At 38.0% G+C, this 23,611-nt stretch overlaps 1 long non-coding RNA gene across 1 annotated transcript; it reads right to left on the bottom strand.

Annotated features, from left to right (window-relative positions):
* Positions 1-854: 854 nt before the first annotated feature.
* On the bottom strand, positions 855-15,142 carry LOC120524923. Its single transcript, XR_005632866.1, has 3 exons — positions 14,988-15,142; positions 4,016-4,104; positions 855-926 (listed from the first exon to the last, which is right to left on the bottom strand). It is a non-coding gene; the product is annotated as an uncharacterized LOC120524923 (long non-coding RNA).
* Positions 15,143-23,611: the final 8,469 nt, after the last annotated feature.

Here is a 23,611-nt window from a genome sequence, read left to right as displayed (position 1 = left end):
ATGAAATTCATTTGCAAGGGCCCTACATTTCAGAACGGTCCGGCATGAAACACAAGATTCAGTTAGTTTAGCACTTGAAATGATGGATAATAAACCTTGATTTATGCAGCAGCTCACCATCTTTTTTTTTTTTTTTTCTATTACTAGTTTACCTCCATATTTAGGAGACAGGAGGTGCAGCTTGATTAAAGACTGGGTCTTGCTCTATTTCACTGTTTCAGACACCACTGGTGGAGTTTAAGACCTATGCAGAGCTATTTGTGTAGAGTTAGAATTACTAGGAAAAGTATTCCATTACTCACATACTTAATAAAAGAAACTAAACAAAATGACACATTATCTTCCCTACTACTCCTCCAGGACTGCTGGTGTGACTTCTCTACTCAGACTTACAAACGTCTGGCACATGCTATATGTTTTAAATTGGTTTTGCACGTTTGACTGAAGGCTGTGACTTCAGATCTCTAAGCTACTTATTAATGTGAAGATGTTTAATAATTGATAAAGTGTCAGCAACATATTCCTACAAGTGTGCAGTAAGGAATAGGCCTTCAAATCAAATACTATAAAACAACATAACAATAAAACTAGTAAGAAACTCGTATGTGAGCTTCTTAGCTTAAATTTCAAGTTCCAGTGTGGGTATTTTAGCATCTAATATACAGAAACTTAGTTTCTTTATTATATAAACCTCCGTCAAGACATACAGATAACATGTTAGTTACACTTTAATCTCCCTGAAGTGTATAAGAATAGAATCTAGGTTAAACCATAACACTTGCATTACTCTCATCATGGCACAATGACAACGAAAAGCCGTCATATGTTACACTTACAAAGGCTCAAGTTAGATCATTTCAAAATGGTTCATTTACCTGCTACAGTAATTGTGTCCACATTTGGAGGCTGTGATGTAGTTGCACTCTCTAAAGGGACGTACAATAGGAGAGAAAAAAACGTTATTTAGAGAAACCTTTAGTTAAAAAAAAAAAAAAAAAGCCACCTTTTGAATTCAAAACACTTGTTTATACTTCTATTAATTCATAGATATTCTTTGAATGACTGCAAAGTTACTACTATTGAGAAGTTATTTCATCATAACCAAAGAAACATGATTAAATTGGATTACCCTGCATTTTGGAGTTGCCAATTTATGCAAAATCTTTTATGACAATAATCCCGGCAAGACTAAACGGTCATAATCAACTCTAGCAATCTTGCCTTGTTGACTGTCAAACTTTGGCAGGCATAGGACGGTGTTCAATGTATGACATAAATCAACAAGATATAAATAAGATACATTTTGCAAAAACTCATTCCCAGTTGTATACTGTACTGGATACATGGCAAAATGGATGTGAGATTTACATTTAAGGTCTCAGATTTGAATGTAAAAACAAAACAAAAAAAAAAACCTTTCATCAAATCAAATCCCCTTTTCCAAACTATAATTTCCTACTTATAATCTATGGATCAAATGTGAATATTAAATACAGACATGTCATTTAAGTCTAGTATCTGTAGTTCAAATTAACAAGAATTACAAAATAAAGGCAAACATCTTAAAACTGATCAGGAAAATTCATTTCCCTGTTTAACACATACAATATTATTAAAATTGCTTTAAAACAAAATAGCCTTAGAGTGACAAAAGCAGAAGTTAAAAAAAAAAAAAGTCTTAGAACTGGGTAGATTTAAAAGAAAGAACTGGCTGAAACTAAAAATCTGTAGTTGGATGTTCTTCAGATCAGGATTACTGTGCTACTATTTTAATGATTTATGAACCTTCAAATGAGGGTCTGCTTAGAATTCCAAGAGCTAAATTTAAAAAGTGGTGAGTGGGCCTTCTGCTGTTCTGCACCTAAAATCTGGAAGAGCTGACCGATAGAAATGCCTAGAGGGGGCTGGGTGGTCTCATGTCCTCAGAACCCCTGCAGATTTTTTTTTTTTCCTCCAGCCATATGGAGTTGGGTGTTTTTTTTTTTCCTGTCCTCCCTGGCCGTCGGACCTTATTTTTATTCTAGCTTAATTAGTGTTGCCGAATTTTATTCTTTATATTCTGCCTGTTTTCCTCTTTCTTCATCCTATAAAGCACTTTGAGCTACATCATTTGTATGAAAACGTGTTATATAAATAAATGTTGTGGTTGAATGGTTACTAAAATTAGTTCACATGCCCAGCAAACAATAAGGACACTGTTACCAGATAAAGGTAGGCAGTGTGGTGCACTGGTTCACATGCTCCAAACTCTGATGTTTTGGGTTTAAACCCTGCTACTGACACTGTGTGACCATAAGCAAGTCACTTCACCAGTCTGGACTCTAAAAGCAATTATTGACTTCTCATGATGAAATTGGGTTGGAACAAAAACTTGGCACTACAGCCTCCCAGGATCAGCTTTGCATCAAATATAGGCTAATAATGTTAGAATCCAAGACATTCGGCAAATGTTTAGTATAAAGAAGGGCAGTTTAGATATTCACACAGAATTTGTAATTTGTTATCGAAGTACAGCAACTCAAAACTGGCAGATAAATTTTTATATTTATATAAAAATCCATCCATCCATCATTCAACCTGATATATCCTAACTACAGGGGCACAGGGGTCTGCTGGAGCCAATCCCAGCAAACATAGGGAGCAAGGCAGGAAACAAACCCCCGGCAGGGCACACGCACACAGACACTAGGGATAATTTAGAATCGCCAATACGCCTAACCTGCATGTCTTTGGACTGTGGGAGGAAACCCACACAGACACGGGGAGAACATGCAAACTCCACGCAGGGAGGACCCGGGAAGCAAACCCAGGTCTCCTTACTGCGAGGCAGCAGTGCTGTCACTGCACCACCGTGCCGCCCATTTATATAAAAATTTAATACAATATTTTTGTGTATTCTGCTTGTCACTGGAAGATCATGTGGACTTTCAAATTTCCTTTTTGGATAAGACAAGTCTATCTATAGATCTGGAATGTCTTGACAGTATAAAATAAAAGGGTAAAGTCCCCTAGTTATTACATGTATTACCGTTAAAAATATGTATAATTCCAATATTAATGCGCAAGGAGTTAGAATACATGGTCCCTAAATATGAGATTTGCTAATTTAACTTTGAGAAAAGGAAGTAGTTTATTTCGATTTGATATTATTTTATAATGCCATTTGAAGACAGCGGCAACATACAGATTCCTATTTTGACATTACACATAATATTGGAAATGGACACAAACTACTTCTTCAGCAAAAGTTCCTGACATTCTCCCATACATATTCTGAAATGAGGGGACACTCATGTACTCCTTTACAAGTAGTTTAAAAACAGCAAGTGTAGGGAATACTTATTGTAATTATGAGCTCTTAATGTGCAACTCCATCAGAGTGTGCACAATGAGAAGGACCACTTTCAGCAATCTATTTCACCCAGAGTCTCTCAGAGTTTGCAGTGTTATATTTATTTATTTATTTGGCTAACGCCTTTATTCACGGTGACTTACAATATTTGAGTGATACAATTGGTTACATTTGTTCAATCCCCCCAACTGGAGCACAGACAGGTGAAACGACTTGCTTGTGGTCACACAGTGTTAGTAGCAGGATTTAAACCCACAACCTCAGAGACTGAAGTCCAAAGCCTTAACCACTGCGCCACACTGCCTACTTGATTAGAGACAGTTGTGCAAAAGTATTGCTTCCTTGTCAAATGCTACATTGTAATCTTACCATATTTTCTTTATTTCCTAAACAGTTTTGATTTTCAAAGTAGCTAAACATTTAAACAGCCTTTACTCACATCCCCAGGATATGCCTATAAATATAATGTTCATATTGTGTTTGTACAACATGTACATAAATGATTGAAACAGTATGTGTACACTTTTATAAAAACTGCAACGTATATGAGTGAACTAAATGACAAAGGTACATAAGAATTGGTGGGTTATTGATGGCTGACATGAAAACAACTTTCAGTTTAGGCCCGTTTAAATGGCAATGCATTAAAAGTCATTAATTTACCTGTGGCCAAATTAGCCGAAATGGTGGTCATAGTGGCAACATGAAAAGAATCGCCTTATGTCAAACTTCACCTCCTTAATTCCTGTGGCCTGTTTTGTATAAAAGAAAATGGATAAACAAACAGCACATTAAATAATTTTGCTTTAATTGGCTCAGAAATGAATTCTTAGAAATGCAGGACTTATCAACCCAGCATGGCTAAAAATCAAGAGCAGCAAGGTAGTTGTTAAAAAAAAAAAAATACAATAATGCAAGCTTAGACTTTCACAACAAACGCACAAAACCCTTGCACAAAACACACCAAGTATAATCTATTATTAGCAATTATAAAGAAGCAATGTAAATCTTGCTGGATTTAAGGATTTTAAAAGTACCATTTCTATGGAGTTTGTATTTACACCTTTTTCAGTGACTATTTCTTCAGCCCCAGTCTGTTAAAATACGATTCTCCATTTTGCTACTGCAAACCTGTTATACAAGTATGGACAACATGAGGGTGGAGCAAGTGTCGCTCTCTAGTGAACAGTAAAGCAAGAGATTTTCCACAATCTACTGCACAAAAACAATACATAAAATCAAAAACATCAAACAGATGACTGACATCAAACTCCATGCAGAAAGCTAAAACAAATTTAAGTGAGAGGTCTTTATTAGAAGAACTCAAGTTAATCAGAAATGATGATTGTTCATATCTAAATGGGAAGTAAATTTAGGAACCTGCAAGACATTTACCACAGACCTCTGTGTTCCCACTCTTGCGTTTAATAGCCGCCTATTGCCAACTGCTTAGAGGAGAATGAGACATATTCAAAGCTTCCCATTATAATAGGCTGGCCTTTTACCCACACCTGTTGAAACAGCAAACAAAGGGTGTGTGTCTGTTCTGTCAAGAACAAAAGCAATAAAATAATTTACATTTATCTAAACAGAAGCTGCACAGCAGACAGGAAGAACACCAATTTTATTTTAGAAAAAAGGCCAATTAATAGTCTAATCATTAAAGTTCCTACTGGGAAGATCACATGCATTCAAAATAAACCTCATTTAGGGGAAGAAATTGCATGTAAAAAAGACTGCAGCTAAAACCAGTGTGTATATTAAATGTGCAAGAAGCAACATCTTCAGAAAACATCACAATACATGTGCTATACCTACTAAAAATAATTACAGACCCTTACAGACAAAATGTTCAAAGGTGTGACACTAATCAATAGTATATTATATGCATAACAAACTGTGCAGATTGTAAAAACAACAAAGGAGAAACATTTGAAAGAAAACAAGGCACAAAATAGTGTCACGTTCAAAATATTTTTTGGAAATGGACACTTTCTAATTTAGGGCACTCATGGAAGTAAATAAAAATGTCCTCAACTACCAGTACAGCCCCAGCGTGAGTGGACCTAAGCCCATATCCTAACAGCACAGCAAACGTTTTAGAAAGAGTTATTTTATTTTATTTCTTTCCAGCAAATCATAATGATTAACTTACACACCGAGTATAATCCCACTGCAGTTCTGATATGCAAGTTTATGTCTCAGAATTTCAAATTACTGCGTACTGGGCACCAGTCTTACTGTATATATTAAATTAGATTTAGTTGCAGTTACAAGATGAAGTGTGTTATGTAGTCCCAGTACACAGGGAACATTAAAAACAAGTGGAGCAGATCAGATGCACATAGCTTCTTACCAATGACTCAGCCTCATTTCAAACAGGAATGTAAAAGTAATTATTATATATTTGCATAATGATAACTTTTTTGTCGTTTATGTACTGGAGTGAAGTACATAGTCATTATGTATCCCTTTCACATTCTCTTATAAAAAAAAACCTGCAGTTTATACTTTCAACTACATGAAAATAGTAGCAAGAAGTGCTTAAAATATAGTCAGCTCTGTGCACGACAAACAAACTTGACTTACCCTGTGTGGCTTAAGATTAATTGAGGATACCAACATCCACACCCGATTTTTTTTGGCCAGAAACGTGTGCAGTGGTGCATCGACTAGTCCTAATCTGCCTTGTAGTGTTCCCTGCAGCAGCATTTCAAATTAAGTGAAAGCTACCAACAGGGCATCCTGTAAATAATGCATTTCAGTAATCAAGTCTATAAGAAATAAACAGACTTTTGCTAACCATGCATACTTAGCTAGAAAAGGTGGTTTTAAATAGTGTGTGAACGTATGATGTGAAAGACTGACGTCGGTGATATTTTCCCGAATGTCTGCTGATGTTACATGGTAATGTTTTTGTCACCGGATTCAAAATAGTGAAATTGGCTATTAACTATCTGCACATTTCATCAATTGATAACATTTTTCCTTCTTTCATTTAAACTGCCTATTTATTTATTTAAAAATCTTATATAAAAAGCCAAATTTCCCCCTGGGGACAAATAAAGTTCTGTTTATCTATCTAATTGTTGCTCATCAAGTGATTTAACTTGTTGATGTAATTAGGACACACTAAGAGACATATAAATTTGTATCAAGTATCAGTTGCATTAGTGACAGTGAATATTATATTTTCAAACTCCCTGCCAGCAGTAGCGTGTTAAGTAGAAGCATTAATCGCCTCCGAGCCCTTAAGGATGTCATTGAGAATACAGGAGGTCATTTCTCTCTGCTTTGACTGGTGTGAAAGGCAGACAGAAACCTTTTAAATAAGCTATATTGAACAAAATGAAACTAAAGCTACAAGTCTACGACTTTTTCCTTGTACTCTAATTCAAAATTAATCCCTTTTGATGTAGTGTATACTTAAGCATTTTGAATCTACATTTATGTTTTTGCAAAAAAAATGATATGACAATCAACACTTTTAGCACATTAGGATATTACACTAGTCAGCAGACACCTACTGATAATGCTATGAATGGGTGCTGCATGAATAGTGATGGTGCTTTTCATTAGGTTAGTAAGCACTGAAACACAAAGTACATGTTTGAAGTTTCATTTTAGAAACTGAAGTTATGATTTCCTGTTCTGTCAAACTGAAATTACACAGCCTGCACAAGAGAGATGACCTTGAAATCCAGAATCTTATGCTGTGTATTTTATCAGTTACGTTAATTATATCTCCACTAATTCAATTTCCCATTTATTAAATCAGTAAGTGTTTGAAAATACAAGAAATGCTTCTAGTCTATTCTATCTGTAACAGTGTTTAAAACATGCCAGAAGAGACCTTTTCAACTCTGTTTTAACCATATCAATCCATGCTGTTTGGAAGCCCTGTAATTTCATTACTCCTCACGTATGCTGCAGATTTTGGTATTCAGAGTATGTGTGTGACCATTAAACCAAACACCGTTTGTATGTGTGAGAGAAGATGCTATGTTGTATTTTGTTAATCTTCCTAAGATTGTACCTGGCCTGTATAAAATGCATCATTGGCTACATTGGCGCTCTAAGAATCCAATAGCCATTTCACTTGTTTCCCCGTATCTCTCATGTCGAATCTATCACCACTCAGCTACTTTATGGCTCGACTCTCTATATTGACTTCCTAGGGATTAAAAACCTCTGTTTATTACAAACCCACTGAGTAACACAGTTTTCTGCATTAGAGTTCTTTCTATTCCTGGCACACAAAAAACTTGAGCCGTGCAAATAATTGACTTCACAGTGAAATGCGATTTGACGTAATGTGATTTTCAAATTGCAGGAGCTCAATTTTTTTTTGTCTATATATTATACATAGGTTATGCTCCAAGGTCAACGCGTTGCTGGTGAGGTATCATCTTTGTCATCTTCAATAATTAATTCACTCTGTAGTTTAGAAGGCATGTAATATTATTGATCTCAATGTTAAGGTTCCTATTCATATGTATTACCTGTCAAGATGGATTTTTTTTCTGTTTCTCCAACTGTTTTGAATGTCATGCACAGTAAGACATCTTCTGGTTTCTTCTGGTAATTACTACATTAAACTTAAGATCTTTTTATTGCCCAAGTTTTTCTATTGTGACAATAGCTGTAATAGTTCTGAAATAGTGCTGTTTAAACAAACATGTGTGGCAACTGCATTCTTTTATTGGATTCTTTTTATATAGGAACAAATTATAAACAGAAAATAACTAAAATGTAAAATGCAATACTAAAACTACTGAAGACTATTCTTTCTCCCAGTTTCTCGGCTTCTGCAGAGATAAAACTGACTTTCAAAAGGAACCATTTTGAACAATTTCTCCTTTTCCTTGAAAGAGAATATCTATCTCATATTGTTAAAAAAAAAAAAAAAAGACCCTTAGCCACATCAGGAGCAGACTCTGCAATTTTCACACAAAGAACACCTGGAATCAAAACTACCTCATACTTATCCTACACGTCTGTACTAACAATCTTACTTACACTCTTAAAAAAACAATTTCTGTAGATTAAATTCTTATCCTTCTACAGAAGGCTTTCTTCCTAATCTATACATGACCACCTACTGGCAACCATCTAACCTACAATTTTTTTTCTGCTGCCTCCACAAATTGAAGACACTTTCCCACCAGGCATTTATTGTTGGAACAGGAGCCATACCATAACTTGTAAAGTTGACTCCAATAATGTGCAGTCGCTCGGGAAGAATTCATACCAGAAAATGTATAAAAAAAAAAAAAAAAAAACTGAAAATTTTATACCGACCTTTAAGTATTTTGACATTCTTGATATGCTTTCTGCTGTAAAACATTCTTACCTGTCATTGTTTACATATGTCTTAAACAGCTATCATCTATTAATTTATTATATTACATATCTGTTGACTATATTAATATATCTAGATTGCAAACACCTTACATTGCATCAATGTTCACATTGCTGCTACTTTTGTCTTGTCTTTGCACAACGTCTTGTCTTGTTTGTGTTTTAATTTTCAATTTCAATTTTAATTCTATTTTTAATTTATTATTTGTACTTCATGTTGTTACACTGTGGACCCTGAGCTTCACAATTTCTTCTGTCTGTACTTGTATATGGTTGAGATGACAATAAAGTTTGCTTTGACTCTGAAAATGGGCTTCCTGTCTGTGCAAAAAAACACATTTGCTGCCTTTCTTGTTTAGAAAAAACAAAAAAAAATCTTCATAATTGAAATAGGGAGAAGGTTTGACAATCCTTCTTAGACAGTGAACAAGCCATTCATTGATCATGAGCACACTGCTCTAATCACTTGTGTCCTCTCACAAAGTACAGTGGAAAAAAAAAACAATAAAAGGAAGCTAAACACATTCTGAAACTTATATCACACATGCTTACAGTGCTAAACATGTAATTAATGTTTTACTTTCCATTTTATTTTCTCTAATGACTGCCTTTCTTCGATTTTCATCCCACTGGACTATTGTTCTATTGAGCAAACGTACAAGAGTGAGCCAACATCATATAAAACAAATGAAAAACAGCAAAAAAGGGAAACTGGATACAATACTAGTCAAACCTGCTTGTACAAATTCAATCAGTACCAACAACAATGGTATACATAAAGAAGCAGCATAGTACAAAATGCAGCTTCTGTTTTTCAATCCAACCCATTTTTTTGGGGGCAGATACCTTCTAGTAAGTATCCACTTCAGGCTGTCATGTATTTAACCTAATTTATGAATTGATCAGCCTTTTATGATGTTACTTATGTTTTCTTTTACAATGTTGTTTATCAAAGCAATAGCTTAACAGGCAGAAGTTAAAGATTTCTACATAAGACACAGTTTCACTCACGCCTTTAGTCGATATAAATTGGAAGGCTAACTAGATCACAGTTTTGCAGTAGCTCGTGCGTTTGATCGCGTGTGCGGAATGACCAGTGTGTTAGAAGAAAAGAGATCTCAGACTGGCCATCCTGTATGTCAATCAAGTGGCAAATGCCATAAGGAGGATATATGATAGACTAACGTTTAAAAAAAATGTTTTGTGAATGCAACGGGATCTATCTGCACTACCTTTCCGATCTACCGGCCGATCGCGATCGACGCATTGGGCACCCCTGTTCTATGGTATGAAACCAATTAATCTTTACTTAATGGCTGGAACTGGTCACAGACTGATTAATTGTCCAAAACAGAAACTGAAATGCTTTTACCTAGAAAAGACATCTGACTGACCACAACATAGAAATCACAACAGGAAGTGTTGCTGTTGCTTTCTTGCATTCACGTTTACGCACATGGTATCTATGAAAATAGAAAAGCTTAATCCAATATTGTGTCCCAAGGACAGAAGCGTATCCTGACAGCATCAGACACATGACAGGAACCATGCCTGGATAGGATAGCAGTCCACTCTAAGGCATATATATTCTCAGTAGGGCTGCCATGATTAATTAATGTAATTGACTAATCAACTAAAAAAGAAAATAAAAACAAAATATCATTTTTTTCTTACTCTACTATTCGTCCCCCCCCATCCCCACCCAAACCCCATGTTGTGAGCCGGCATTGTGCTCTATTGGTACTCAAAGGACTTCTCAAGTCCACACAGAATGCAACCTTTGACACAACTGCTGTGCTGGCATTCCAGGTGATGGTTTCACAAAAAAATTATCAAAAGATGGGAGCTGGAGATGAGCTATAGAGGTGATAGAAGAGCTACTGCTGCGGCCCCTAACCCCAAATTACGTACGGTCAAATCCCTGACTCCAGAAGAAGGATTAAAACTGCAATTAAAAGTTTAAATCCTTGCACTGGAAGCAAAGAAGGGAATGAGGGAGCAGGAGAAGCAGCAATAGTCCACCAATGAGAACAATAACTCAGTTCATGCTAAGGAGGAGAAGAGGCGAGTGTCTTTATTGGACTCACTATTAGGGTCTGATTCAGAACCACATGATGGGAGAATGACAATGCAGAAGATACAGAAGAAATCACTGTCAGCTAAATGGTGAGAAAGGAGATTGCAACCTATTTTGGAGAGCATCCCCTTCCCAAAAGTGAAAACCCAGTAATAGTGGTGGACTTCCCAACAACTGTTTTCAGCCGCTGGAAATACAGTCACAAAGGAGAGAGCCAGCCTTAGCCCTGAGCATGTGGCGACGTTCCTCCATTGTAAGACTGAAGTTTGAAATGTCTAGTTTCTTCATTTTGTTTCAAGTTGGACTACTGACATGAAATTAAGTCCATTATTAATCAAAAATATTTTCTGACTTAAATTTTATTGTTAATGTCTTCTTGCTGGAGTTACTTTAGTTTTTTTTTGCCCATTTCCTGATGTTCTCAAATTCCATATATAAAATTATTCAATAAATGTTCACATACTGTACAGCTTTCATAGATCTACATTAATTATGTGGACAAAATTAGTCATTAGACTAATCGATAAATTAGTCGACCAATTAATCGTTTACAAAATTGTGGCAGCCATAGTTCTCAGACTCATCCAATGGCAGTTAAACTAGCATATCTCTTTAGAATGTGGAAGTAAAACCAGAAATCCGCATACAGACATGGGCAGAATGTGCAAACTTCACATAAACAATATCTAGAGTGAAATTCAAATCCAGAACTGCACAGCTCTGAGGCTGTAGCACTAACCGCTGCACAATTGTACCACCAACAGCACTGGAAATTTACGATCACAAAATGAAGAGAACTGGTAAACGACAAGTAGTTTGTGTGAGGAGTAGGAGGCAATTTATATGAAGCAGAAATACAAAACAATGGCACTTTAAAATACCCTGATACAACAAACGAGGCAGAGTCATTCCATGAGGAAACCAAACAAAAACATCTGAGCCAGATTTAACATTAAAGAATGAAGATGTGGCAGGTATCAACACTACTGTCAACCAATGTAAGCTATAGAGAACGTGCCTGTTTTTTTTCCCCTTTACCAAATATGGCAAAGAAAACTTATGTTCTGAAAATTCTGCAAAGATGCTGGGAAAGAACTTGCAACGGGTAAGTTATACACAGTTTTTGAGTGGTAATCCACAAAGGATGAGAGATCCACTGGTAAAACCCATTTCTGAAGTGTCATTTATTGAATGGCGTACAGTGAGGGGAACAATCAACATATCTGTTTTTTTTTTAAACTGACACTGAAAATAGGAAATTCCGTGAGATAAGCTGTCACCAGTACAATTCTTTATCTTCAAAAGATTGTTCAAGATTGCGCTTAATGTTACTGCAAACTACAAGTGTGTTTGTATGTGTGTTTTTTTTGTTTTTTTTTTGATTAATAGCTCTGTATCTTGTCCTAACATTTAATAATCTGATCCAAACAAATTATTTTGTATTTCAGATGTTTGGATCACATAAACATTTAGTGGCATTGCCTAGATGACTACAAATAAACTGGAAAAAGGCTCGATAAACTGAGATGCCTAATGCCTGCTGTCATTTCTTCTGTAAATATAATGGATTTTTTCAGAATTCTGTGTCATCTTAATCTGTCAATTAAACTTCCTATGTCTACTTGAAGATGGGCACAGTTTATCTGTTTAATAGGCGTTGTATTTATGTTACAGTATATTAAAAATTACATTTTCACTGTGCCCCTTTGTAACTTGGGGACACAAGTGCTCCTAAAAAATTATATAAGCATAGGGCCCTGAAAGAGTCAGGATAAATAATGTAAGGCAAACACAGCCTAGCATGTTAAACATACCAGAACATTCTCAAACCTGTGCTGCCAAGCCTATTCCAGCTACAGTTAGCACAACAAAGGAAACAGTCCTGGATAGGATACCAGTTCACCATAGGCCCCCGCTCAGTATCATACTGGAACGAACAATTTAGACTTGCAAATTAACCTATCCTGTATATCTTTGGGAAGCAAACCACAATGTTTTTAGAACAATCCCTGTAGATATGGGGAGAACACAAACTGAATACTGATAATGAGCAAGTTAAGGTCTGAACATAACAATATGATGCGATTTAATATTACAGAGCACAACCTTCTCAATCTCCTTCAGAGTCAGAGTCAGCAGGAGCCCAAAACAGGGTGCCAAGTCGACTGCAAGGACCACTTATATGCAAGTGCAAGCACACAGAAACACACAAAACCAGTTTTAAAGAGCCAATTAAACATTCACATTTTTGGAATAAAGGGGGAAAGCAATTGCGTTTGGTGAAAAACCCCTCAAACACAAGGTTAATATACAAACTTCAAACAGACAATTCCAAAAACCGGGATTTGAACCATATCTCTCCAGGCCTGTAAAGCAGAATTTCTGGTTGTGTTTTACTTACGCACACTTTTGCACTTCAAGCCCCAGACTTTGAATTTTTTAAAGACTGGTCTTCTAGCGGTGGATCAGGAGTCTGACATATAACTGTTGGCAAAGCCAGCGGCTGTAACCCCACAGCTGCCCCTATTCTCATATCAAACTGGGACCACCAATCGTATTTAGTCCAAAAACAATCCAACCCCCTTTTAAATTTCACTCCGAAGTTTGGAAACAATACCTAGATAATGCCAGGAAGGGGGCACTCTTTGAACACAGCAAGTGGTATAAAAATCATATCTATTTTGGATTTACAACATATATAGTGGCTTTATCGTGACATGTACAGAGTAAAATGAAATTCTTACTTGCAGGTGCAAATCATCACGCAAAATGTCACCAGCACCATGATTAGCAAGAACAACTAACTTTACCTCAAATACTCTGCATTCCTTGTCTCAGAGAATTACCCCATCTCTTAAAATTTGGCCTTCTTTACCTGAAAATTTTCAAAACGTTTGTCATACTATACCTTTATCTATCAACAGGAAAGAACTCCAATGCAGGCTGTAATGACTTGCCTTTAAACAAAAAAATAGATTGGATTCAAGGTGTCAAATTATATAGTTATCTATCAACAGGGACGAAGCACGATGCAGGCTGTGGGGGCTTGCCTTCAACCAAAAAGATAAAAGATTGCATTCAAAGCCCATTACATTTAATGTCTCATTAATGTAGCATTTTTTTCTATAATTTTGTCAAGAACAAGACAAGATTGTACACGGGGTTATTTATATCAATTTGGCAAAAAAGAAAACAAGCATGCTGTATACATATTCTTTTTAATGCTACAATTATTACTTAGTAAACAAAAAGGTTTATGGATAATATAACTCTGAAAGGTAAAAAGTAAACCATAAACTCTATTCTGCTGTTTTCCCCTCAGTTAGTTTAATACAGCATCCTGAAACCTACTTAAACAAATTTCGGGCGGTGGAGCGTAACTGTTTATTCAGTCTGCACTGGAAGCAAAGCGGAAACCAACCCTGGATGGGAGGCCAGTCTCCCCACTGGGCGAAATCGCGAAAATGTAAACACACACAAACATCGCTCATTTAGAATTTATCAACTAACATAACACTAATGCTTCTTTGATGTGAGTAAAAACCACTCAACCACGAGGAGAACGTGCAAACTCCGCACGAACAACGATCGAGACTGGGTTTCGAATTTATGAAGCTGGATTAATGAAGGGTGTCAACCACATGCGCTGCCGTAACGCCCTATTTTAAAACACATAAAAATTAATTTTAAAAAGTACATGAAAACATAAAAAAACTCGTACCTGAGCTAGTGGCAACCACATGCGCTGCAGTAACGCCCTATTTTAGAACATATTAAAAAAAATTACATGAAAACATAAGAGTAGTACCTGCGCTAACAATAACATATGTTCCCAGTCGCTGGAGACACAGGGGCGCCTGCCCGAATCCTCCTGGCACACCTCTACCAATCAGCTAGTGTGCATGCGCGAACGAACGAATTAACGTCGAAAAGTTATTTGTTTTCTTTTGTTCTTGCCAACAAAGACAAATCCTTTAAAGCCCGTTTAGAAGGAACGCAGGCTGGCGTCCCTCCAAATTCAGGAAACATGCGCAGAGCGACACTCACTTACTCCCACGTTTAAAAAAGTAAAGAAAGCACAGGAAGGCCGACTGTGTTTCCCTATTTCCATTCAGTCGCTCCCATGCATTAACAAGTACCCTGATAACTTTTCCGAAACCCTCTAAAACTACTACGTCGAGGCGCCCACCTTGTTACCTGTGCATAGCCGTCTCTTCGATACTTTTTACACTGAGAGCACTTGCCGCTGCAGAGTTCAAGTGTTTTTAAGAAAAAAAAAAGAAGCTTGAAAAAGAGGAGGCGGCGTTTCTTCGACTTCTTCGGCCGCCCATCCAAACGCACCGCCCACTCGTGCCGGGCTGGGCGCGCACCGACCACTCCCACAGGCTCCCATTATACAAGATTACTTCTAATCGTCTTCGGCGCACAATTTGCAAGTCTGAATCGTGGATGACAATAGTAAGGCGAAACGTTTTCATCTGTTGGGTTTATAAGAAATGCTTTTGAATGCTTTGAAATCACTCGTGCGTTTTCTTTATAAAAAGCGAACGTAATCGAATAAACATCAGCTTGGGGGACTGTTTTGAATCAAGCGTTACTGGACAAGGGTACAAAATTAACCATCACAAGTGAAAAACAAAACAGAAACTAGTTACAAAAACCTGTCAGGCTAAATCAGTTAGACAGAACTTTACCAAAGAAGACAGTCTTCAAAAGCTTAAAACACATTGAGTAAATCAGAATTTTGAATGGAGGTGGGCAGCTAGGAACTAAAAAAGAAAAGAGTTGGGATTGTGGAATCACTAGACGTCGTTCATCATCATACCTGGGTGGTCCAGAAGGAGCAGAGGACCTCACAAGTATTTCCATATACATACGTGGTGAACCATTGACTAGTCTGTTGGCAAGCTTCAAGGCTTACTCCTTATTGCTAAATCAGGAGTGTTCTTTACTTTCTTTTTAACCATTTCTTCCACTATCTATCTATCTATCATATAGTGCCTTTCACATCTATCTGTATCTATCTGTTGATTATGTAGTGCCTTTCACATCTGTCTATTTTATAGTGCCTTTCATCTATCGATTGAGTATAAGGTTCCATCTATCTATCATATAGTGCCTTTCACATCTATCTACATGCTGCTACAGGGAGCCAAAGTAGTGATATGAAAAGAGGAGTGACATGTGCCCACCTAGGTGGGTGCATTTTGAATCTTCTCCAGCAGCTTGGTGACACATGTCAGTGCTCTTTGCCAGAGGAGAGTTGCAGCAGCAATAAAAACTGTGTATTTCTTGTGCAGCCCAAAATCACACAACAAATGCCACAATGGGCTTTAACAGGCCTAGTTTTTTGAAAGCTCCCCAGCCTTAACTCTCTGATATGACAAGAGAAAACTTCTCTTATAGGGAAAAAAAAAATTGGGAAAGGCAATTCAGAGAAACCACCTTCCAGGTAGGGTGGGATTGAAATGGGTGTCAAAAATGGGGTTAATACAATACACAAAACAGAACCAAGTAATCCTCTTCCCAGAGCTAGATGTCCAATCTATCATAGTCACCTCAGAAATACAATACAATAGTACAAACTATTTTGTTCTTGCACAGCACTCCTTATCAAGTGCAGGTGCAGAGTAACACAACAACTGTCAAGGCAAGATGAAAGATCAGATGATACCACTCACTAAATACAGAACCACAACATATACAGATTTGTTCAAATACATCAAAAACAAAATAGAAACCAATTAACATAAATGAAAAACAACAACATCTGTCCATTAGCTAAATGTAAAACCACAGACAGAGTGCAGAAAAGGAGTTGGATAATCCAGACACAGTCAGAATGCTGGAGACCTCAGCCAACAAGATGCCTCCCCCTAGTAGTCCAGACATGACAAGACCGAAGCTTGGGCTTGGTCTGGAAGCACTTCCAGGTAAGGTGGGAGCCCAGTGAAGCAGAGCTCTGCAGTCCCAGCAGTACCCCCTGGCAATACCCCCAGAACTCATTAGGGCTGAACCACCAAACCCCTGGAAGGGGACTTCCATCTAATGATCTGGGGAAGATAATGTCCTGAGCACGCTATCTCCCCTAGTCCTTCCATTACAAAGACGTCAGCTACAACTGCCACAAAATTAAATGAGGTGACCCAGCTGGCACCCCAACACTTTTAACAGGGCCCTGTACTCCTTCCTGCCCATCTACAAGAATTTTGTCAAGCATAATCCTTTGCAACTGAGTCAGCATTTTGTTTACCGAAGAGCTTGCCAACTGGCATTAAACAAGTAGAGTCATGGCGTCAGTGCAAGTTGAGCAGCTGGGAGTAGCTCTTTGTATTTGGTATAATTAACAATGCCTTTTTAGGTTGAACAAAAAGAGCGACATTTCAACATTATGCTGCTCTTATTTATTTTAGAAAGTTATGTTTAGGAGCTATGACAATCATAATCAACTCATATGTAAAGTGCTTGGAGTTAACAGTTGCTATAAGGAAGCTGAAGCTCAGAACTCAACATCCACAAAGAAAGTGATTGCATAATACTATAGCTTAGAAATCCCATCTTTATTTTGTAATGTATGTTCATGCTAACTTATTATTGTAAACTTTGCTTTTCTGAGCTGATTTTTAATTTACATTTTCACACAGCGGGTGGCACGGTGGCGCAGTGGTAGTGCTGCTGCCTCGCAGTTAGGAGACCCGGGTTGGCTTCCCGGGTCCACCCTGCATGGAGTTTGCATGTTCTCCCCGTGTCTGCGTGGGTTTCCTCTCACAGTCCAAAGACATGCAGGTTAGGTGGATTGGCGTTTCTAAATTGTCCCTAATGTGTGTTTGGTGTGTTTGTGTGTGTCCTGCGGTGGGTTGGCGCCCTGCCCGGGATTGGTTCCTGCCTTGCGCCCTGTGTTGACTGGGATTGGCTCCAGCAGACCCCCGTGACCCTGTGTTCGGATTCAACAGGTTGGAAAATGGATGGATGGATTTTCACATAGCAGTGCTGGTAATCATTTTTTAATAAAACATGAAATCCTGCATAAAGGAGTATAATCTCTGAAGGGTACCATTCCTTATGAGTTCTCATAAACAATATGGGAGTCTGCTGTCTGCCCCAAAAATGCAAAAGCCACGCATCTATCCCACAAAATACTTCACAAAGAAAATATGTAATATTATTGAACATTAGCAAATTTATTAGGCCAAGTGTACTCTTAAATAATATGCTTAGTAAAATATTATTCTGTATTTTACACATATTTCACAACAATAAAAATTCAACTGCAGTTTTTAAATTGATCTGTTCACGATCTAGGCAGATGGCGGTGCACTGCTTAGTGGCACTGCCTCACAGAATTCTGGGCTGCACTCGCCTGCCCATTTGACGTGAGTGTTGAGTTTGCATGTTCTCTTCCACACATATGCATGTTAGGTTAATAGGCTATTTTGAATTAGACGAGTGGGTACCACAGAGAGGGGGTCCCTCTCACTGTCAAATGATGCATTCAGCTTTGTCTCCAGCGTCTAACCGGATTATACAGGCTTATCAATTTCATAGCATTACAGATTTATGGATGAAAACAGAAACATGGCAAGTGACAAATAAAAAGTAATAACAACTGCCTTGGTAAATCTTTAATCGTAAAGAGGTTGGATGGATTCCTTTAATAATAAACTAGACAGTTTGAGATTACACATTGAGCAGTCAGTTGCTAGATGTAGCATCCTTGAATAACAGCATGTCATTTCAAGTACTTACCAACACAGTCATTTTAAGTTAATGACATAGCATTTTGTAAACTTGCTTTTTCCTGTAAAAGTTTGTGGAGGCAAGGACAGAATGCATACTGCACAGGTCACCTACCAATTACGGGCACACTCCTCCACAAACATGCAGTTGTACACACCAGGCTAATATTGAGTAGTCATTTACCAGGACATATCAATTTAAATTTAATATTGTAAAGTGATATAACTTCATGTGCTTGCAGAGTGCCTATAAAAGTAAAAAAGCTGCGTCTTTTTGACTGACACAATGGAAACTGTGTACATGGGTTTGGAGTGAAAACTATCTTTATTTCAGAACATATGGTTAAATTAAAAATATTTTAGGCAGTAAACAGTGTCTTATGGGGCTACAGTGCTGAATGAGTTGGCTTTGAAGGTGCCACTGGAAACAAGTGTGAACCATTGGGATGCATTATATTGACTTCCAGCTACATGTATAAAATATTTTCAGACTGGACAGCCATACTATTGTTGGATTGTGCATAATCCAGATGACTTTCAGGGTGTTAGTTAAGGCCAAGAATTAAAATTAACTGTAATTTGGGTATACTCTAAATCTGTGATGTTGTTTAGTGTTTTAGGCTTTGGTACTTTGGTTTAATTTGTTTTCCTGGCTTCTGACCACTGCCTGTTTATGACTTTAATTTTGTCTTTCCTTGTGTTGTATGTTGGTTGAAATGCAATTAACTACTACTACTAGTACTACTACCACCAATACTAATGCAACAATTACAATTACAAGGCAATACATGTAGAAGTTTTACTCATAGCTCTAAACTGACTCCACTGCGGGTGTTAGTTTGAGTGGGCCCTGGGATGGATGCCAGATTGTTTCCTGTCTTGCTCCCCCTGCTGCCAAGATAGGCTCTAACCCCCCTGGCCCTACCTTAATCATGTTTAAGACTATGTGTACAGTGGATTCAGAAAGCATTCAGTCCCCTTTACATTCTGCACACATTATTGTGCTGTAGATTTAATTTTAAATGGATACATTTGTCATTATTATCTATCAATCTACAATCAATCACCTATAATGACAAAGTGAAAACCTGTTTTCAGAAAGGTTTGCAAATTTATTAAAAAAGCAGAAAATGAAATCTCTCATTTACAGTCATATGAAAAAGTTTGGGAACCCCTCTTAATTCTTTGGATTTTTGTTTCTCATTGGCTGAACTTCCTTTGAATATCTGACATGCCTTATGGACACAGTAGTATTTCAGCAGTGACATTAAGTTTATTGGATTCACAGAAAATATGCAATATGCATCATAACAGAATTAGACAGGTGTGTAAATCTGGGCATCCCAACAGAGATATGACATCAGTACTTAGTTGAGTCTCCTTTTGCTCCTTTGAGCCTCTCGACGCTGTCCTCCTATAGCCTGTGATGAGTGTCTGGATTCTGGATGGAGGTATTTCAGACCATTCTTCATACAAAATCTCTCCAGTTCAGTTCAATTTGATGGCTGCTGAGCATGGACAGCCTGCTTCAAATCATCCCATAGATTTTCGATAATATTCAAGTCAGGGGACTGTGACGGCCATTCCAGAACATTGTACTTCTCCCTCTGCATGAATGTCTTTGTAGATTTCGAACTGTGTTTTGGGTCATTGTCTTGTTGGAATATCCAACCCCTGTGTAACTTCAACTTTCTGGCTGATGCTTGAACATTATCCTGAAGAATTTGTTGATCTTGGGTTGAATTCATCTGACCCTCGACTTTAACAAAGGTCCCAGTCCCTGAGCTAGCCACACAGCCCCACAGCATGATTGAACCTCCACCATATTTGACAGGAGGTAGCAGGTGTTTTTCTTGGAATGCGTTGTTCTTTTTCTGCCATGCAAAGTGCTTTTTGTTCTGACCAAATAACTCAATTTTTGTCTCATCAGTCCAAAGCACTTTGTTCCAAAATGAATCTGGCTTGTCTAAATGAGCATTTGCATACAACAAGCAACTCTGTTTGTGGTGTGAGTGCAGAAAGGGCTTCTTTCTCATCACCCTGCCATACAGATGTTCTTTGTGCAAATTGCGCTGAATTGTAGAACGATGTACAGATACACCATCTGCAGTGAGATGTTCTTGCAGGTCTTTGGAGGTGATCTGTGGGTTGTCTGTAACCATTCTCACAATCCTGCTCATATGCCGCTCCTGTATTTTTCTTGGCCTGCCAGACCTGCTGGGTTTAACAGCAACTGTGCCTGTGGCCTTCCATTTCCTGATTCCATTCCTTACAGTTGAATCTGACAGTTTAAACCTCTGAGGTAGCTTTTTGTAGCCTTCCCCTAAACCATGAGACTCAACAATCTTTGTTTTCAGATCTTTGGAGAGTTGCTTTGAGGATCCCAAGCTGTCTGTCACTCTTCAGAGGAGAGTCAAAGGTAAGGAAGCCCAACTTGCAGTTGACCGCCTTAAATACCTTTTACCACTCATGATTGGACACCCCTGTCTATGAAGTTCAAGGCTTAACATCCAACCAATTTGGTGTTTCCAGTAATCAGCATTGAGCAGTGACAGGCATTCAAATCAGCAAAATGACAAGGGGACCCACATTTGTGCACAGCCAGTTTTTCACATTTGATTTAATTTCATACAACTAAATACTGCTTCACTAAAAATCTTTGTTTGGAAAACACCTCAGTGCTCAGATGTTCCTAGGAAATGAAAGACATACCACTGTTATCTTTTGTATTGAAAGGAGAGTCAATTATTATGCAGGCTGAGAGGGGTTCCCAAACCTTTTTCATATGACTGTATATAAGTACCAATAATGCAGTACTTTGTAAGACCCCTTGTAGAAGAAATTAGGCTTCCTGGGTAAGTCTCTACAAGTTTTGCACACCTTGATTTGTGCAATTTATCACATTCTTCTTAGCAGATCTTCTCAAGTTCTATTAGACTGGATTGGAAATGTCTGTAAACGGCCATTGTCAGGTTTCCCTACAGATGTTCTCTGAGATTCAAGTCTGGGTTTTGGCTTGGTCACTCAAAGACAGTCAGAAAGAGACTTGTTCTGAAGCTACTCCAAAGTTGTCTTGTCTGCATATTTTGGGTTGTTGTTGTGCTGAACAGTGAACTTTTGCCCCACTCGGAGATGGCTGGGACTCTGCAGCAGGTGTTCAAGTTCTAGACACATCTCTATCCAGCAGGGGGCGTTAGCTCCCTTGTTGGAATAAGGAGATCTCTCTATATTTGGCTCTATTCATTTTTCCATCACTTCTGACCAGTTCCTCTGTTTCCACCTCTCAGAAGCACCTCTATAGTATGATGCTGCCACCACTGTTCTTCACCACAGAGATTGTATAAGGCAGGTGATGAGTCCTTGGCGTTCTACCCTAAGAGTTTAAATTTTGTCTATTCACACCAGAGAATCATTTTCCTTATGTCCTTTTTGTCTTTTAAATGCCTTTCACCCAAGAGTGACTTCTGTCCAGCCACTCTACCGTTACTATCTGATACATATGATGGAGTACTTCTGAGATGGTCAATCCTCCAGCAGGGTTCTCCCATCTCAGCAGAGTACTGGTGAAGCTCTGTTACAGTATATGGGTTCTTGGTCATCTTCCCTGACCATGGCCCATCTTGCCAAGTTAGTCAATTTGGCTATACAAGAAACTCTAGGAAGAGTTCTGCTGGGCCTGAACTTCTTCTACTTTACAATACCTAAGGCCACTATGGTCCTGGGAACAGCCAAAGCTTTCAAAATGGTGTCATCCATTTGTCCCGATCTATGCCTCACCAGAATTTGATCGCAGAGGTGTAGGGGACGTTCTTTGAACTTCCTAGAGTACTTTTTGTCCTGACATGCAGTTTGAATTGTGGACCTTTTATACACATTTGTGGAAAGAATGTCCTTTCCATGCGACTCCAATCAAGTTCTAGACACATCTCTATCCAGCAGGGGGTGCTAACTCCCTTGTTGGAATAAGTTCTTTTGTAATTGCAGCCTGTTACATAACCCAAAACTATATAGATATGATATTAAAAGGCGATACCCCTCCTTTAGTGATACGGCAGTAAGAAATCACATAGGAGAAATAACTTAGCTTTCTTTAATGACGGTTTACGCAGCATAACAGACAAGGAAGCCATGACAAGACTATCTCCGAAGTGGGAGCTCGATGTATAAAAGTTTATTAATCCCATGGGGAAATTATTATGCATCGATTATGCAGAAAGAGGTTGCATGTCAAATCTGACACTGAGAAGTGCTGGCGTACACTAATACATTGATTCTTGCCTGTACACAATGTGGTAACTATAGATATAAAAGGCAAAGCCCTCACTGACCCATCACTAATTCCCTCACTTTCAATTGACAGTAGAACCTCTGGTCACAAACGTTTCCAAACACGTACAAATCGGGTTACGATCAAATAGTTTGCCAAAATTTTGCATCTGTTCACGACCGCACACTCTAATGGTGAACAAAAACACTAGCGGCCAGTTTCCCTACGCTACAATAATTTCCCATTCTCCGTTTCCCATTTTCTTTTGTTTGCCTATACAGGGCCTAACAAAGCAGCTGATGTTGCAAAAGGAGTTACAATGTTAACCAAGCAGAGGCCTCAAGTGCTGGAAGAGGTGGAAAAAATGTTGCTAGTGTGACTGAACGAGAAGCACCTTGCAGGGGATAGCGTAAGTGAGGCGATCATATGCGAGAAAGCCAGGAAGATTCATGGTGATTTGCTGAAAAGTAATCCTTCTTCAAGTGGCGAAGGTGAGGAATTTAAAGCCAGTAGAGGATGGTTTGAAAAGTTTCACAAGAGAAGTGGCATTTCATTTTTTTTCCCTGTGCTGAAAACTCATAAAAAAGTGTTTACAGCGAGCGAATTATAAGGTTGTAGTGCAAACTCTTACAATGTTAGTTTTCTCTGTTGTTCGAGGTTTTCTCAGTGTTATTCAATGTTTGTACATTTAGTTTACTATTAAACTGTGCATTCAATGGTATAATTAACTATTTTTGTGCTTAAAAAATATATATTTACATACAGTCCGTATGGTCTGGAACGGATTACTTGTATTTACATATAATCTTATGGGGAAA

Source organism: Polypterus senegalus, chromosome 3 (assembly GCF_016835505.1).
Source record: "Polypterus senegalus isolate Bchr_013 chromosome 3, ASM1683550v1, whole genome shotgun sequence".
Classification (NCBI taxonomy): domain Eukaryota; kingdom Metazoa; phylum Chordata; class Cladistia; order Polypteriformes; family Polypteridae; genus Polypterus; species Polypterus senegalus.
This window is presented reverse-complemented; position numbering and strand designations above follow the sequence as displayed.